The sequence below is a fragment of the Neopelma chrysocephalum genome, unplaced genomic scaffold (genome assembly GCF_003984885.1).
Source record: "Neopelma chrysocephalum unplaced genomic scaffold, ASM398488v2 Primary Assembly neopelma1_143, whole genome shotgun sequence".
Taxonomy (NCBI): Eukaryota; Metazoa; Chordata; class Aves; order Passeriformes; family Pipridae; genus Neopelma; species Neopelma chrysocephalum.
Window position 1 is genome coordinate 5,433,154 of NW_020897805.1, and position 19,471 is coordinate 5,452,624.

The following is a 19,471-nucleotide window of genomic DNA, read 5'->3' on the forward strand; positions in this document are numbered from 1 at the left end:
ACCTGGCCCCTTCGTAGGCATTTCGAAATGGTACCTTAGTGCTTGACTAGAGGAGAGGCAGCATTGCTTACCAAACAGTATCACCATGTAAGATGTTTGTATATAGCAGGTCAAGTTAATTCAAGAAAGATATCTAGAGGAAAATACTCTGTCACGCTGTGTCAATGGTCTTACATTCTAGATACTGTCTGAGACTAGAAAGGCTAAAAATGTGCCTTAAAACCAATGAAGAGTGAAAGGAGCACTTCTCAGATAACCACCAAACTCCAGGAGATGTAAGCATTGATTACAATGAAGCTCATGGTGATGTCATACATTTGGAATTACAATTCAAAGCAATTATAACCAAGTATTATGAATTAATGAACTTAAAGATAAAAACAACCTAATGCTGGTTGGTGTTAGGTTTCTTTTTGTTATGTTTTGGTGGATTTTTTTTAATATTTTCCCATGCTAAGTCATCTTGTACTTTGATTATGCTCACTGACACTGAGCTGAATTTTAATTTTTTTCCAAAAAGTTCATGTTTTCAGTACAGGGGGCATATGTTGTATTTCAGAAAATAATCATGTAAAGCATTAATACAACTTAGCTGTTGTTAACTTGCATTTTAAGAAAGCTTATTATCTGCTTTAGCTGTCAACATTCTAGTCTTTGTATTATGGCACATTTATTTTGATTGTTAAATTCTGCCCATTGTTACTAATGCTGTCCTGTGTGTTAGACAAAGCTCTAACCATACCTGCAATCACATATCTATGTATGTATGGAGAAATGAGTCTTTTTGAAGTGAGAGTTCCTGTTAGATGCCCAAAAATATGTCCCCAGCATTTTTTATGCTATTTACAAATAAAATATATTTCTTAATTCACTTTGCTACATGTTTACTGTTTGGAGAATAATGTATATATTTACTTGGTTTAACAGTAACACTTAGTATCAGCTTACAATTTTAACAAAGTATGAAGCTCATAAAAGGACTTAAGACAAACATATGCAGTGTATTGATTTAATACTTCTTCTCATATGGATTTTCTGAAAATCTTTCACTTCGTTCAAAATGAGGGAAATAAGAGTTAAGTTTATCTGTCCTTGACCATCTGTCTTGTGTTCTGCAGGAATGTGTGTCCTGTTTTATTTATGTCCTAGCTCTCTATGGTTTAATTATTGTCTCAATAAAGATGAGAAATAGAGGAAGATTTTTTTTTTTTTTTAAGAGTTGAGGTACAGCGTGCCATTGAGTTCTAGGAGAAGCCTTACCAGGACAGCAGTTGATGTGGTCATCACCACGACAATTGCCTTTGCTGGTTGCTGAGCTTCAGTTGTCTGTAGCATCATGCATGAACAGTTCACAAAATAGTGGCTTCTACATCTGTTGCCATGCTGCTTTCAGGCTTCCTAGTTAACTGGTGCTTAAGACAGTTATCTTGCTTTCCAGAAATATTTAATCATGATTTAATCTAGCAAATAAATATTCAGTAATGATATTTCTTGGTGACATAAGTCAACTGATAATAGGCACCTTGAACCACGACTTCCTTAATTCAGTATCTGATTCTCTTCTTGCAGTAGCAGTATGCACTGAACCAAAGATGTGTGCAGCATATGTTGTATTTGCGAAGTGAACTACGGGGGAAAGATGGTATTGCAGGAATTTGAAATTTTTTAAATGAGCTAGGCTAATGTCTTTGGATGTTGCTGCCTTTACTTCTGTAACTGATGCCAGCAGCAGGCTGTAAATGCACCTTGTATGTATGTAACCTTGTACAGTCCTGTGCTGGTCAGAGATGGACAAGAGGGCGTGGGGCAGCAGTGTGTGAAGAAATGTCTGAAGAGGAAACACAGAAGTCCAGTTCTAGTGCATCCTTACAGAGCTGTGTATGTGTACATGAGTCACTGGCAGCTTCAGCGGAAAGGGCAGTGACCAGACTGCTTGCACTCTGCTTATACCACTACGTGTTTAATGGGACTAAACAGGAATCTGGTTGCTGTCCTCCTGCTCCTTCACTTGCAAATAAGCAGCAAGGTATCTGTGCCTCAGTTACAGGAAGGGTAAGTGAAAGCCTCCATTGCCGCCCTGTGTAAGGGATGGAATAGACTAAACCCACTTTGTTTAAACAATCTGTGGAAGAACCCTTTCTATGGAAATGGTTGTTTTCACATTTTTGTCTTGGAAACGCCTGAAGCATCCCACAGGGTTTAGGTTTCTGTCTTGCTACTTGCTGTGCATGCAGGCAATAAGAGCCAGGCTTAGCACTAATCAGCTGTGATTCATTGTGCCTTTACCCCACGATGTCTAATATTGAATAGATTTGAAACCTTTGATATGTCTTCCTTTGGTTTGTTTCCACAATTCACTTCCTCCCATTAATTTCCAGGGCCATAGGGATCTTTGTTTTTACGTTGCTGCTGCTGGCCCTGAACACACAGGCAGACAGGCAGCTGGTTACGCCTCTGCCTGCCAGGCTCCAGGAGCAAATTCTTTCTGCACAAGCGCGCAGCTCTCTCGGTCCTCGCTCCGCTCCTGTCTGGATTACAGTTTCATTAAGGTCTCATACATATGTGATATTTTAACTCAAACGGACTATAATAAATTTCATCTGAATAAGCAGTGCCTTTTATGTGTCATAAATTTTGGCTTTTCCTGTCCCCACTAATACGCTTTCCCCCTTAACATTTCAGTTATATACTGATAAACTCCTCGACATTTAAATAGTACTGCGGCAGGCTCGAGGTGGAGAACTGGGTCACGCAGAGCTATCAAGAGAACCGTGACTTTTATAACTGGCTGAATAGGAAGCTCCCGGCTACTCAGATTTCTGCGAGGCTGACTGCCACTGCTGAAAGGAGAGAAATAAAGCGTGTTTTCATTCTAAAGGCACTTTGCACACATGAGTTAACCTTTTCAGTGCTCTGGTGTGAGGTGGGTAAATGTTGTTGCTTCAGGTGGAGAAACTGAGGCAGAAGGCTTGTGTGTCCCGTTCTCCTGCGTGGCTGTGGCTGGGTGCCAGCTCGCAGGCTTTGCTCTGCCTTGCTGCCTGCTTGGGCTCACATCACAGCCACAGCATTACCTGATGAGATACAAGTTTGGCCCTTTCCTGCCATACTGCCAGGTCTGACATCCTGTTAGCGTGAAACTTCCAGTGGTGTTACACGGTAGCTGGAGCTGGAAAATGTGTATCAGCTGTCTCAAGGTCCCTGTGAGAGTTTGGGTTGCCTTCTTGCTTTTCTTCCTTTCCCCCTTCCTGCCTCCCACCCCTCTCAGTTTTTGGCCAAAAATAGTTCTACTTGCTGGAAGAAAAAAAAAAAAAAAGGAAAAAAGAAAAAAATACCAAAAAATACAGTATTTTCTGACTTCATTTTAGTAGACTTATAATTACCTGTAATATACATATACTTATATCTGTAACAAGCTTATAAAATGTGTTATGTGCTATATAATCCAAGAATGACCCAACTGCACTATGGCTCAGAGATTCATGCAGTACTGAATGATTGTTAGTGGGAGTGGAGAGATCAATTTAGAAGACTGCTATTACAATTTGGGGGGGGGAGGCTTTAAAGTGTGTGGAGGTATTTTATGTTTATGCACTTTGATAATAGATTTTTTGAGCGTGTCCTCTGATCTGTCTGTTGAGTGCGTTTGTGGCTTGTGCTAACTCAGCTTTGTTTCTTTAAAAAGAAGAAATTCCTTTTGAAATAATGTTACTTAAAAAGCACATGTAATTATTACAAGACTTTCTTGCTTAATTTTGCGTGCTAAAGGAAAGCTATAAAGGTCATTTGGTGAGCAATTTTATCTGGGATTTTCTCCTAGTAGTTAAAACCACATGACGTTAATAACTATTTACATAATCCCTAAAAACTGGTAGGCAAATTGTGCATGTGGAAACATGAAAGGTAATGTAAACAGGCAAGTTGGTTTATCCTGAGATGTGTATTTGGACTGTAAAGCTATGTAACTGAAGGTTGAAAAAAGGCACATTTCCGATGCATTTCTTTTGTCTTAAGGAGTTGATGAATTGTGAGTCCCATTCTAGAAATGGATTTTTGTTTTTCTGAGTGAATCTATAAAAACCCCTTGGAATCACTGTCTTTTGGCAGTTAGCCAGGTAGTTTAGTAAACAATTTGATTGATTATCTGAAAGTTATTTTTTACGCTAATGTTGGATTTCGGTTATACAGTGTCACATAATTCACCTTCAGGTCTTCTAAGTTCAGTTGTGTCAGGTGTATTCAATCCTATATCCACGTCCAAAGGCAAAGAAAAATATATTTTTGTTAAATATAGGCAGAGCACACTTTACAGTAATGAATCCTGTTGGCATCCTCACACAGAAAATAAGCCTCAGTGTGGTGCCTTCCACGAAACCTAAGTGTGTCCTTCAGCAGAGGTCCTGGAAATAAGGCACCAACAAGCAAGCATCATGCCTTTTTTTTTTTTTCTTTTTTAAAAAAACAGATACATGAGATGAGCAGGTATTGAACTGTTTGTTCATTGCTGAGAAGGGAAGTGTGCTGTTCTGGTTTGGTCCTGGTTGGAACAGCTGGCTGCTCAGCTTAGTTCTTGAGGTAAATCCTCTCCTTTCACCTCTCACCCAGGCCTAAAATGGTTGGAGAGGATTCCTTTTAGGACAATGAAAAATAACATTGCCACTTTTTGTTAAAGCAGAGATTTAAAAAAATGAATGTTATCAAAGGATGGGAAAATTCTCAACAGCATAAAGACAGTGTGGGGGGAAAGTTTATCTAGTTAGCCACTGTATTGATGTTTCTGTCTGTGGACCTGACTAAAACATCAATCTGTGTTTTAAAATGGCTTTGTGAATGTTTCCTGCTAATGAGAAGCAGCTTCAGTGCAGGGTTGTAAGGTATATAACTCCTGTTTTGATGGACAGTGTACATTGAAAAGGACTGAGCAATAGCAGTGGATCTGAAAATAATAGTGGGGTCAATTTCCTAACCTAGCTCTTGGCCTTGTGTTGATAATTGTATTTAAAACCTTGCTTTTTGGAGTCAGATGATGAATATTTAAACCAAGCTGATATGTTTTTCTGTTCCTAAAGTTCCTAGCAATGCTAAATATGTAAGAGATTTGAAATGTAAATCAAGTATTTCAGAAGAGTGTAAAGAACAAATAATGTCATTTCATGATTGCCATGGAAGTTTGGATGGTTGGTTGATTATTATTGATCACGTTTGGATTTAAACACAGAAATAGCTAATTACATTCTTGGTTTTAACTCTGAGAGCTTAAAAATAATAAAAAAAGGCAATTGAATTTTTTTCCCCCATCTTCCAGGGCATTTGTAGCATAGTGATAACAGCCAGAAAAATACATCATGCTGCTTCTTCCTCATTTTATTATTTGCTGTATATACATCACATCATTTGTATTTTGCTTCCCTCTGTTTTTCACGTATTATGCATTTCATTTATAAGTAACTCTCTTCTGGCAGCAGCTACCATGGTATTTTCTGGATGCTGCAGAAAAGAAATAATAATTGCAATTATTTTCAGAATTAATAAAACTCTGGGAAGTTTCTTTCCTTCCACTTGAAAAACTGTAGCAAAACCTTTAGTTTTATTTGGGCTTATTTTTAATTGGAATGCCTTGTGGATTGGTTTAATAACAAACAAACCCCTAAACAACAACAAGAAAACGTCCACCCCACCAACCACCTCCAAAAAAATCCGAAACCAACCCACCACAGGTATTTACTAGGTGTGGTTTGTACAGTGGCCTGAGAACAAAGGTGGCTTTAGTGCCCTAAGTTTTCATCCTGTATCTCATTGAAAAACCCTATGGCTTTTGACAAGTGTCTTGACCTCTGCTGGCCAACTTGGCCACTGGTGTGCATAAGACTGAATCCTCCCAGGCCTGTGGAGGTGCATCAGGTTATTCCAGTCATTAACTGACTCCTGTAGGTATTATATATTTCTCTCCACTTGCAAAATGGGGACGTTAATACTTTTCTGCCTGTCTCTCAGTGGGATCCGGGAGGATTAGTTATGTCTCTGCAGCAGCATAGAAGTGGTAAGCATGATTACAAAGAACAAGATGTGCAATTACACTGGAGGGGCAGCAAGCTGCGAGTGTCTTGTCACACTTACATAGCAGAGCAGCTGTCTGATGAGCTGTCCTGACCTCTGCAGTCAAACCAGATTTCAGCACAGTTGGCTCATTTGTGGGCTACTCTGATTTCTCACATCAGGACCTCTGTTTTCTAAAGGTGACATCAGGTAGGGAAATACAGATGACAGCTACCCACTGGAGCTGTGCACTTCTCTTTCTCTTGCCAGATTGATTTTGGGCACTGTGAATGTGAGCACCTGTAGGTGACCATCTTTGCCAGAAGGCTGTTCTTTCAGTAGTGTGAGGCTTGATGCTCTGACCACCTGCTTCTCCTGTGACAGTCTTTACACCTTTGCTGGCATCACCTCCTGCAAACGGGACACGCTTCCCTGTAAGTCCCTTTTCCTGCTTGCTCTCTTCAAGTTCCACCTAACAACTCAATGCGGTGTCAGCAAGAAGTAAGTCAATAATAATAGTCATATTTATTTTCTTTTATGGGCTTCCAGGTGCATCCTGTTTGTTTGATTTTGCTTAGAATGTGGGCTCTTGGGTGGATGCTTTCCTGGGTCTTGTCTCCCATGGGCTGCTGCTGTATTGTCATTGTTGTACAGTGTTAACCCCCCATCGGCACTGTGACAACTCTATCTTGGGTTTCTGTTTTTACAGTTACCCTAAATTTGTTCTGTGAACAAGATAAAAGGTGTATGTGAAAGCAGTGCAAGTTCTCCCATTTGTACTGTGTATGTGCTTTAATGCCCTTTGAGCAGTTAAGTTATAGTGACTGCTGAAATTAATGACAATGGGTGATAACAGAGGATTTATTTGTGTTTCCATTAGGATCTATTAAGACTAATGTAATCAAATGGGATCAAAATGTTATCACCCTCTGAGGGTCATTGTCAGTAATTGTAACAATAAAGTGATTATTTTAGTGTCTTGCCTTAGGGAAAATGAGAATATCTGAAATAAAAAAAAATTAAGAGCTGTGATGCAATGCATTTAGGTGTGGAACGCTCATTGGTTTGAAATGCATGGCAACTAGTTTTAGTCCATACCAAACAATTGTGTTTGGTTTTCACTTCGAAGCACTACCAAGAAACTATGGTGCAAATAAGGGGCAATATTTTAGGTAGGAATTAATAGAGCAAGAGAAAATAATAAAATGAAATTTTTCTATTGAACATACATAAAATAGGAACCTTCAGGTTTGGATTTGGGTGCTGATATTTGAGTTTGCCAGTTTGCATTTTGTAGAAAGCTTGACTTTCAAGCCAAGGTGCTCCAGACTTTCTGAAAGGCATACATTAGTGGCACTTGAAGTCTGTAATCAATACTCTTTGGTGTAAATGGCCTTTTAGGATGTTTATAGAGTCAACACTGCACATGTTAGCAGGGTGAAACAGTGGGAATCTAAACATGTTAGTATCATGGCACGGTTTCAGCCAAAAGCAGTAGAGATGAAGCATTCATTTAACTTACCTGCTTCAATAGAGGATTTGAGGTACATTTTTTGTCCTTACTGTTGCTCTGTTCTGCCAATATCTCTCATAAGCAAAACTATCAGTTAGTGCTGGCAGGATGAAGCCCTAAGGATATTAGAACAGCATGATTTTTATCTTGACTGTGTCCGGTTTGATGGGAGTTACTGCTTGTGGCTAAAGTGTTCTGTAACACTTTGATGTGATTCACGTTCCTCAAGTTTTGTGCTAGGGTTAACATCATCTGCCAGAATATACCACATAGTTATAGAAGAATGGCATATTGGAGATAAGGGTGACAAACATTTATCTCCACTAATAAAGAGTAGATTTTTATTTCATCCATTTCAATGCTGTGAATTATGGTATATATGTGTTAAGCAAGGATTAAACTATTTGTTCTGCCTTTTTTTTTGTGTGTACTTAAAATTTTATTTTTGTTTTGTGTATTAAACATTCTCCCATATTTAAAGGAATACTTTTTAGAGTGCAGGGTGAGGGGAAAGTTTTCCTATATCTTACGTAAATTAATGCTTTCAAAGAAGAAAAAAACCCAAACATCTCAATTCCTCTCCATGATAACAGGAGACGTTTTGGAATGCTCGTTCCTACAAAATTTAAGCACCATATTTTAAATGTGTTAATGACCCAACAAATCAATACAAGTTCTTAAATTAATGAGCTGTTCGGGAATAAGTGATAAAAGCGTGTGATCTCCATGACTTACTTTCTTTGAACATGCAATTATGAAAAAGGACTTGAGCATGATGGGCAGGGAAGGAAGAAACTGGTCTGTAAAACTTTGAAAATATGGTAAGATAAATGGCTCCTGATCCAATGCTTCTCAACAGAGATGGCAAAGACTGGTGTGGGACCCTACAGTGTATGGTAAAATTGGCTCCTAGCTGGAAAGTCCTTTCTTAGCTATTAGGAATGTCGTGCTGTTGTCTGTAAAGAATATCCAGGCAAATGAAAGGTCGAATCTTGCTATTTTGGGATTGCTTGAGAGTGTAACTGTCATACAAATAAGCTGAAAGGAGCAGGAGAGTTGCATAGTAGTGTGACTGGACTACAACCCAATGCTGTCTGAAGTCAATGGAAATCTTTTTTGCATCCTTAATGGCTCTTAAGTCAGACCCCATTTTAATTCAGACCTTTTCATTTCTTGGTCTGCGGTCATTTGATAATGTGCTGTTATATATGTAATAAATCTTTAAATAACGCTTCAGTCTGAACACCCTTGCTTGCCCACAAGTAATTTTGGAAGCTCTGTGCTGCTAAGTAATTTTTCTGCTTTAATTTTTCTGGTGTTACTTGTGTGTTGTTACACATACCTGGTATGTTGGGTACATTAAGTATATTTATTGTTATATATGTATTATAATGAAAAATTATATGTGGGCTCTGAAGGCCCCAAATCAAGATCAAGCTAGGGCCTGTAACACTTTGTGCCCCAAATCCCACATGTTTTTCTGGAACATTCACTGATTGTGTTCCTGACTTACTGTGTTAGTCAAGTAAGTTTCTCGGTACATTAAATGGAAAATATTTTTCATGTTTTCCTAAAGATGTTATGGTGTGATTCAAATAAGGACTGCTTAGGACAGGAGTACTCTTCACTCTGTTTCTGTAAAGAATAGCATTGGACATCTTTGGTGTATCAGGAGGGGAGTGAGTAGTAGCTGCAACCATTGTCATGAGGGTCCTTCCTGGTGTGGTGTGTTCACTCCTGCCTTCCAGGGACACGAGTCCTGGGCAGGCAGATGTGCGAGATCTTTCAGGTTGGTCAGGAGGCTGATCTATAGCACACAAGTCAGTGTCTGATCCCTCTCATTTGCAAGGGGGGGGATTTCCTGAGTTCTGACTACCTTTTTTTTTTTTTAAGCAGGCTTTTTTTTTTTCATGGGAGCGGATCAGGGTAGTTCCCAGTCCACTTTTGAGACACGGGAAGGAGCATTTGTATCATTTTCTTGACTGTAAGAAGCCTCTCATGGCTAAGTGTGGCAAGGATACTGTGACCCCAGAGAAAAAGGCCTGATTGTGATTTTTTAAAAAAAATGGCCTGATTATTATATTATTAAAAGTCTTCTGTTTTACTCCTGATTTCACTTGGCCCTTGCTGTTCTGCTGCTAGTAGCTCAGGATATTCCTTTCTCAACCTCACTACATGGAGACTTCTAGAGGTGTCACGGAAACAGGTTAGTTATTATAAACCACTTTGTAAATAATAAACTGTAATACAAAAATAATTATAATATTGCTGAAATATAATTAATTCTTCCAGTAAAACTAAGAAGAATTAATTCACAGACTGAGAACTTGAAACTGGGGTTTTCTGTCTGTAAGAATCAAAAGGCATTTTTTGTGGTCTTATTTCATTTTCAGTTTATGAAATAACTTATTTTCATAATGTAAAATTACCTAATATGCAAACTCTTGATTGAGTACTCGAAAACAAACATGGCTTTGTAGCAACTTGTTATTTTCCCTGAAGAATGTGTGTGCCCTTTCTTGCACTTGGCATTGTACTGCTTCATGTGGTTTTGTCTTTGGTATACAATCCACTGTGCTCCAGCTCCACACTCGATTAAATGGCATTATGAACTCTCTAATTATAATACCTTCACTTTGTTACGCTCGAAAGGATTGGCTCTGGTGGATGGTGGTATGAACAATGTGTAATGTGAATGCACTATTTTAAGTCTCCTTATTTGTGTTGTTATTATATGCATTATGATCTTGCCTTGTGGTCACCATCATGGAGTTAAATATGATTGTGGCACTATACATAATGAAGAGTTGATGCCTTTCACAAATGCTTTACTACCCAACTTAGTTTATATTTCTATTACAGTAGCAAATACTGAAATAGGTATATCTCACATGAATGCAATCTCCAAAACACAAAGCTGATTTTCTTTTTTCTTTTTTCTTTCCTGGATGGATGTAAAGCAAGTGTTAAGACATAACTTCTTCAAGCAAGGTTTTTCTAGGAAAAATAGATAATAAGATGTTGTTTATGGTTTTTGTAGCTAATGTGGAGTCTGGAACCATAATGACAAGGAAGTTTGGTAGGATGTTGGAAGCCTGGTTTTCTTTCCCTTCAACTTAATTAACCTCATGAACAGTAGCAGAGTTGCTGCATGGTGGTTTGTGGATTTGTCACTTACGTAGACTTTCTTCAACAAGAAATTGTGGAGGTCCTTAATGGGCTCTCATTGATGCTAAAGTAAAGTCTGTAAAGCTGATCACGTGGTGCTATCTTCCGACAAGAGTCATGCCATTTAAATAGTACAGTAGGAATAAGGAGAGTTAATGTCATTGTTGACTAAAGCTCTCTCAGTGCAGAAAGTCCAGGGAATTTGATTGAAGGAGGGATGGAACAGGAATCTGTCTGGGATTGAAGGGTTTACATCTTAACAGTGATAGAGCAAAAATAACAAAAGGCCAACATTGTTGTGAGGACCTTGCAGAGCAGGAATTAGAGTATTGAAACTCAGATGCAATAGGATGTAGGGAAAAGAAGAAAAAAGCATAAGAAATGGAAAACAGGAGCATAATCAGTGGAGGAGTAGGAGTCATTGGACCAAAAAGCGAGTAATAACCACACAGGGTGCAGGAGGAGCATAGCCTTTTGCTACTTGAGGGTGGGGGGCTCTCTTCCTCTTTACTCTAAGCATGTGCCCTTACCTCCCTTGGAAAGCACTCCTTGAGTAGTCCAATGCCATGTTATATGATCACTCCGTCTAACATTGCTTTTAGCTAGTGTCCATGCAGCTAAACTCCACGAGACCCAGTCCCCTTCCCTCCTTCCCAAAGGTGGCAGTCAGTTGGAATGGGTATTCTGGAACAGCCAATCTGAGGTTGCTACCTGCACCCATACACCATGACGTGAATGAAATGCTTTGGATTAGCTTAAAATTGAAACAATGTCATTGAGACACTGTAAAAGAAGCATCAGTATTTATTTCTGAGTGCTGCAGTTTTTACTTCTTTATGAATCTGGGGGGCTGGGGCGGCATTGCAACCAGAAACCCAGTATGCTGCTTTAAAAAACAAAAACATTAACCCCCCCATAAACAAAGCCACAATGCAAAACAAAACAAAATGAGAAAATCCAAGGCACTGAGTTTTTTTAGTGTCTTTTTAGCCCAGTCACGGGGGCGTCATCTCTAAGGATATTTTGTGTCCTGCGAATCAGAATTGTGGGCTGCTGCTTTGTGTGTTTGCACCAGTGATTTTGCAGGAGGCTGACAGTCTCTGGGTTGAAACCAAGCGTTGTTGGCTGGCAGATGTGGCGGACAGCATGTCTGTGCACGGCTGGGAATAAAGAACCCTTGTGCATGCTGAAAACGGAGGAGATTATAAATATGAAACTGTTGAAACTGTCCTTTGCATTTGAGTTTAAAGAAATTCAATTTGTTTTAAAAATAGGTTCAATACTTAGTTTTCCTGCTTTAACACAGCTTGATGTATATAGGATCTTGAAGAAGATGCAGAGGGGGGAGTTTTGGAGCAAAGCAGATCATTGGCAGATTTAGCATCGTGTACGTGTGTGCCAAGTTATTCTTAGCACGAGTGGAGCCCAGTCAAAAGACTTCTGGTTTGTGTGCTATTCTGTTGTATTTTAAACTAATGCTGTGTGTAATTGGCATTAGTTAGGAGAAAATGTAGTGCTGTTTGCTTACATCATGCAAAGTAAAATTAGCGACCAAATTAATAATAACAACTCATTTTTCAGGCACGGACTGGGAGCTGGTTGCATGGCAGTACTGTATGGGGAAGAAGCAGCCAGCTCAGTTTTTATACTATGCTCGTTAATATTTTCCTCCTTCTTCTATCCTTTATGTTGACATTAATGTTAATTAGTTACTTGCAGCAGCCAAAAAGTATTGATGAAAGCCCATGAACCCAATGTGCTTTTGTAAAATTAGTTTCCTGCTTAAGCAGATATTTCTGTAGTAATTGACACAAACCAGCCTCAGACAGGGAGGCAGAGGCAAGCTGGTTGTATGATTGATTCACCATGTTCTGTGGTTATTTCATGTTTATAGTAAAGAGAAGACTGTAACTATAGGGCCAGATGCTCCACCTGTGTCCTCAGCTGAGGATGTGGCCTGAATAATTTATTAAGGTGCTGTCCTTTACATTCTCTTCAACGAGAGGTCTTGCCATAAAAGCACTAGAATTTTAAAACCTTCCTCTGGTTTTACTTTGCCTCTGTTGAAACAGTGGAACACTATAGGCAATCCTAATAGTGGTGCAGAATAAGAAACCATAGGTGCAATTGCTACAGTGTGTATATTGCAAAATGGGAAAAATAACCATCCATTTGTAGCTATGTTCTCTCAAATGTACGCTAATTGCAGGTGTTAAAAGTGACTCATTTAATGTTTTAAGGACACATAAAGTGGTTGATTGGTTTGTGGGGTTTTTTTCCTCAAAGATTATAAATAGGCTCTTCTCCTATCCCCCATTACCTAGAGATAAGAAAATTGCATCATTAGATTGATCCCCAGTAACAGTTTCTCTTTGAAGAGCTGAGTAGTTACCTCGTGCCAACCTTGTGGTTTGAATGTGATCTCCCAAATAGCACAAAGCTTGCTACTTTAAATACTGAATTTCCAACAACTGATATTCCCTTCTGTCTTACAGGACAGCTAATTCTCCTGATTTTCCCTGTGTTTTGTTTTCTGATTTTCCTTTTTGTGTAGAAATGTCTAAATATTATAAAAGGTCAGGTGGTTTCTGTCCAAGTAATGGATTACTCCAGGCTTTAAAAATTATGCCTGTTTATGGTCCTGCCATCTGCAGGAGCAGCAGCCTATCATAAAGTTACTGTATTGATCTGTCACTAGTGCTGTCTTGTCTGCCAAATGAAAAATGGCTTAAACTCATAACCTGGGCCAGCAGTTTTCTTATTGTAAGCCAGACAAAAATGCTATTGATCTTCTTTGCTGAAGTGTTCTTTTCACAGCTTGCCAGCATCAACATACTGTTGTCCTTACTCAGGGCTAATTAGCTAATAATTTAATGCCACCGAGACAGCAGTCTCAGTTTGGTTTAGCAGCAAGGGAATATGCTATAACTTCAGAAGTATGGGACCTTTTTAAAACATGGTCATGGTTGCAGTGCTTGTCTCAACTTTTACACTCTCACTTCAAGTTTGATTTCCTCTGCACTAAAGAATAACAGTGTAGTTAGGTTGAGGTGTGCTGTCGCTTCAGGATTTATGGGAAGCAAAGCCCAGATGCAGTGCTGGTGTCTGTATTCTTGTATGGTGCTATTGGTTATGCACTTGCACTTGAGCTTTATGATTGCTTCTTGAGTGAAATCAAATAGTTCATTGAATTAATCGTGGGATCCCTGTGGTTCGTGAGCTACAGACCAGATGGATTCAATCGCATCTGAGAAACAACCATTTATACCTTTTTTTGACTAATTCATTTTGTTTTGTTGGAGTTTTTTGGTAAACACCAACCAAACAAAAATTCCACTGCTAAATTGTTTAAATCAAAGTTTATATGATAGATCCTTCTTCCTAAGAAATTATCTTCTTAATCCTCCTACTGATGTGGAGGCCAGAAGGCTACAAGGAAATTCAGGTTGGAAGCATGGGAAAGATCTCATCTGCTCACATATTTTGAGAAAAACTCATAGGAGTTTTCCACATGTGTTTTAATATTTTTAATTCAAATATTTGGATAAGTAGGTGTATGAATGGAGTTTGCTTCTAGTCCTTAGCTGGGTATAGGAAGCAATTGGTACAATTTCAGCTGGGGGATGTCTCCATGTCTTTCAGCCCATGTTTAATCTTGTGGGTGGTTCTCTTGCCTTGTCTCATATTCTTGTGGTGGTGAAAGATACAGCCTGTACAGTGTTCCTTTTAGAATAAACAGTAATAAAAGCTTATGAAATATAATTATAAGCATTTTGCCAAAAAGAGAAGCAGACATCATCTAGTAGTTTTTAGCTGTTAGATGTTTTTTAAAAGTTCTTGACCTGAAGCAGGGTCTGTAGTCTTTGCCCAGACAGTGTAGGCCATGTCTTAGTTTATATTTCAGAATCATGCATGATTCAAGTTGTATTTTTGTTTTCTGTTCCATATTGCTGAGCACAGTGTGAGGCAATGCACAGGAGGCGGAAGAAAACAGATGATCTCTAAGGGAAGTTATGCTTTACATTTCATACATTAATTTCTCTGGAGTGTGGGTACATATGTTAATTTTGTATATGAAAAAGGAGTTTAATCTATAAGGACACTTAAAATTTGCTTGAAGTAAGGCAACTTTTAATCTCTGAAAGCATCCCCAAAGTGCAATTAACTATTCTGATGTCCTGATGACTCAACAGATGCTTCTGTAAACTAGAACACATCTGTCAGATTACAGAACTGATATGCTGCTATATGTGATTTAAAATGACTGCCCATAAATGGTTGTATTGTGATAAATAACATATAGATGGCAAGGGTGTCCATCTTTTCAGTAGTCCTTTAATAACATTTTGCAATGTACTGTCATTCTCTGAAGCTTGCTATAGTTGCATGAAATGCCAGACTCTTCCTTCGTATCTTTGTAAACTTGTTTGGGTTTTTCTGCATCTTCCCGGCTCCTTTTGAATACATGCAGGCTATTGAGTGGTATTTTTAATAAAACAGTAGAACTAAAGATTTTTCTAAGCCTTTCTGAAGCTTCCCAGTAGCCAATTCAACTGATTTTAAACTGCACTCCATCTGTCTAGCAAAGAAAGAAAATACATTAGTAGTCCGCACATGAGTAGCTTATTAGTTCATTTGGTGTGTGCAGTACAGTGATTCAAGACTGATCTAAAATATTCATCCACAATTACTGGCACAGCACAGTTCAAAGTGCTTCAAATCTGTGGGTTTGACTGAGAAATTTAAGGAAAATAGCTGCAAATTGATTCTGTATGTAATTAATGAAACATTTCATTCTTATGTAAATACTAAATGCTTGGCTATTTTTTTCTCTTTTTTTTTTTCCTTTCCTCTTACTGAGCTCCCCCTCCCTGACCTCCATTATATATTTGTTTGTTTTATAGGATGGTGGGTGGGCTGGCATGGGGGCTTATTCTCTTGAGAGGAAGAATTAATAGCTGAGTCCTGTGACTCATTCACTGAGCAAACAGCTGTTCTCCCTCTAATTCACCCCTCCTCGGATGTCCATCCCACCCCCGGAGAGGAGCTGCCAGGAGGCAATGTTTGCCTCTGCCTCAGTTGTTGAAACTGTCCACTTCCTTGTAAAAAATACACTTTCCTTGACCGGAGCACCCCGTGTGTGTAATGCAGAGGTGTGGATAAGAGCCCCTGGCCAGCTCTGCTGCAGGGAGCCTCGTCTCTGTTGGAGGGACACAGCAGATGGTCCGTGGCAGCCACATCTCCAAGTGTCTGAGCTTTTCCAGGGCTCACCTCTTATGGAGTAGTGGCTCTGCCTTGGCAGTGCCTGTTTGGAGCTAGGGCTGGATGATAGTAGCTTTAATATGGGTTAAAGGCTTTTGATGTGTTGGAGAGAAAGGGCTTTTGAGGACAACAGAGAAACGAGTGAATATTTGTGCAGATATAAGGAGTGAAGTCAGTGAGGCAGGACTGGGGTTTTGTTTAGAGTCTCTCCCTCCCTCTTTCAGTGTCACAGAAAATTAATTTGAGTTTTACAAATGCTATCAGTGGAAGAGTTTAAGAACAGCCTGCAGTAAAACTTAGAAGATCTTGAGGCTAGCTTCAGCTTATTTTGAAATGACTGTCTTTCCAGCTCAGATGTCCACGCAGAACATGAATTGTGTAACGCTGCCTCTCCGAACTGACGATGACCTCGGTTTTAGTGTGGGCAGCCTGGCAGGGCTTGGCATCAGGGAAGGCCCCTGCAGCCCTCCAGGGCACCAGAAAACCACGATCCAGGGCTACCAGTTTGACAGTAGTTGTGTAATGGCTTGTGTGATAGACAGCAAGGAACACTGTCTGCTGCGACCAAATGACCTAAAGAGAGGCTGGGGGGAACACTGCTTCTAGCTATTAAATCCCAAGATAAGACTCTTTCTCTGAGACATCTGTGCAATTATTCCTTTCAGAGCTTTTATTTCTGTGATTTTAATTTGCATTAAAGGCCTGGATCTCTGAAATTGTGTTTGCCTGCATCTTACGTGGGTCATGGTTTTGCAGCTTCCCTGCCACCACAGCACCACTCACACAGGCGAAGCGGGCAATGCCCCCCCGCCGCACCACGTGCAAACAGGGGTTTGCATGTGTGTGGTGTTTAATATTACAGAAGAGAGTGGTTAGGGTATAGTAGCATTCAGGGAGCTGATGTGAAGGCAGTAAAGAAAATGGGCGTGGTGGAGGATAGATTTGATCTTGTGTGAAATGCCGAGCTTCACGTTTAGAGAAACAGAATTTCACCCATAGGTTTTGGCACACCTGCTGGGGACAGTGGCTAAAACCAACAAAATTGATGTTTGTAATTTTTAATTGACGAGTTGACTGGCAGCAATATAGGATGTTAAATTACTTTTTTTTTTCCTTCCACACTCGTGAACTTGTTTTCTTTAATATGGGTCTTCAGCACATCACTTGAACTGCTTTCTGTTCAAATACTTGTTTACTGGTGAGTTACATTCTGATTTAACTAAAAGCAGGGAAGTGCCTTTCTCATCTCCACTCCCATGAGTGGAAGTTAAAGGCAGGAATGGAAATTTGTACGTTTATCAAGTTTAAGAGGTTATTAGGCAGAGATGGTAGAAAAAAATCTGCTCCTGATTTTACATTGCTGACCTTTTAACTTTATTTCAGATCAGAGAATGTGGGAGAAGGAGGAGGTTTATATGTTTTCTTTAAATACTTTAGTGAGAGCTCTCAGATATTGTTCTTTGGTTTTGAAAACGATTGCACTTAATTTTTAACTTCCTCTGTTTTAAGAAGTTAAACTGGAGGGGTTTTCACTTTGATCTGCTAAGGTCAGAGCCCTCTTTTATCATTGTTACTTGAGGCAAGTGTGCGAAGGAAAATTTTGGGGATTTCAGCTAAGCTCTGCAAAAGGGTTTTAATGAATGGGGGATACAGCTCAAAAATGCACAAGTTGGGGTGTATCTTTTACATGAAAAAAACTGTTTAAAAAGTACTTTTTTTGCTAAGAAAAAATGAAGAGTTTTTCCTTGTGAAACCTGGGCAAAAGACTCTGAAAGTGTTCTAGGGCTTTGTGGGTTTATGTTTGTTTGTTTTTAACGTTTTCTTAAAAAAACAGCTTTCCTCACTTTTGTGCTCCCTTTTTGCACGTGTGTAGTGCTGTATACACAACGCTGTTCCATACTGCACTAGGGAGGAACACTGTCAGACCAAGACAAAGCAAAACTTGTTTATTAACAAAAGATGTTTAGTGTAGTGAAACAAAGTGAAAAAAATACACCACCACCAATACCAATGTAGTGGTTTAAGTTTCCTTCACCCCAATGCTTTTGCACCTAATGTAGGTTTTTGGTTCCACTCCCCTCCCCTGCCCCCCAGCAAAAATAATGCAGTTCTAATGTACTTCTAATGTAGTTCTAAGCCCATTGCTCTGCTACTGTCCTTAAGTAGTAATGCTGTAAAGATTTAAAAAATATTCTACTGCCAAATATATGACATTTGTTACTCTCGGAGATGATGGCTTAATTTTTAGTATTCCTTGGTGGTTTATATCTTGACATTTCTTATGACCTACAATTAAAATGACTTTAGTGAAGTCTCAACTTATATCCAGATTGCTGAGTGTGGTTGAGTGTCTCCAGGGAGAGCCCTGAACTGCTTGCTAAATCAATTTGTTCTTTTCTCAAAACAGATTAAATATGTTTTACCATGTTAAATTAAAAAATAAATAACCCCATATGACATAACTGCGACATGTAAAATTAAAAATGTGTTCTGTGCATTTTGAAGGGTGGTAATTTTGATGCCAATGCTGCGCTGATAGTATTCCACCAGAGAGAGCAGAGAATGGTTAAAAACAGGCATGTCTAATCCTGTCTTGCTGTTCTGCTAGTCTCGTTTGAGAATTAAGTTGATGGCACACTACTTGGGTGGGTGCTAACTGCTAGATGTGGCAATAATCTTCTTTAGCAGAGCCTGAGACACTTTGCTTCCACTGCTTCACCTCCCTCGCGTTAGATTTTTTTTTTTTTTTTATTTGTTCATCTTACTCATGCCTACTGCTTTCTTTTCAGGTCAGTCTTCTCCGTATTCCTTTAGCAAGATTAGCTGCAGAACTTGCTTGTGACTTACCTGCACCCTTAGCCGATGCTTCAAGTATAATTGTAGTACGTTTCTCCTGCCTATGGTTTATTTTGCATCCAACAGACAGGAGAAGCAGAGGAAAATCTGTCGCTTCTGGTGCTCTGCAAATCTGCAGAGGATATAAAGGCAGCTGTATGCAGGGAGAGTCAGATGCACTGGCTATGCCAGAAGCAGCCTTTGTTCCTTCAAGCCACTTCCATGGTTGTGCTTGAGTGGATTATTGTTTAAGGCTCTGTAAGTACAATAGGACTTAAAGAAAAGGGAAGGGGAAAATTTTTCTAAAATAGAACAAAACAAACTAAAAAAGTTGCTACGGAAATAGATGGCAAATGGTCTCTAATAATGGGATTTTACAAGAGGTGTCCAATCTCCAGAACAATGGTTCAGTTTAAGCCAAGATTAATAGTACTTGTTATCCTATGCCTGTGAGTTGGCTACTCTGCTATAAAGGGATGCAGCCTGATGTGCTGCTGCCTGCTGTGGGCAGGGGAGGAGCCGAGACTACGATAGGCACTCGTGAAATGACAACGAATCGCAGACTTTAGTTGTTTTGGATTCACCTGCTCCAGGCTGATTTTTCCTGTCTCTGCCTGGGCACTGTTAAGCTGGAGCAGGCGCTGGAGGAGAAGCAGCCTG

At 39.4% G+C, this 19,471-nt stretch overlaps 1 protein-coding gene across 4 annotated transcripts in view; it reads left to right on the plus strand.

Moving 5' to 3' along the window:
• ZMIZ1 (zinc finger MIZ-type containing 1) overlaps nt 1-19,471 on the plus strand; it is a 298,803-nt gene that overhangs the window by 45,754 nt on the left and 233,578 nt on the right. Inside the window, exon 1 of one of the 4 annotated variants that reach the window (XM_027699955.1) lies at nt 9,734-9,752. The exons of the other annotated variants lie outside the window; for them this stretch is intronic. The gene's annotated coding sequence lies outside the window, so the exon portion shown is untranslated. Of the gene's footprint in view, nt 1-9,733; nt 9,753-19,471 lie in introns of those variants that run through there. 4 annotated transcript variants of the gene reach the window in all.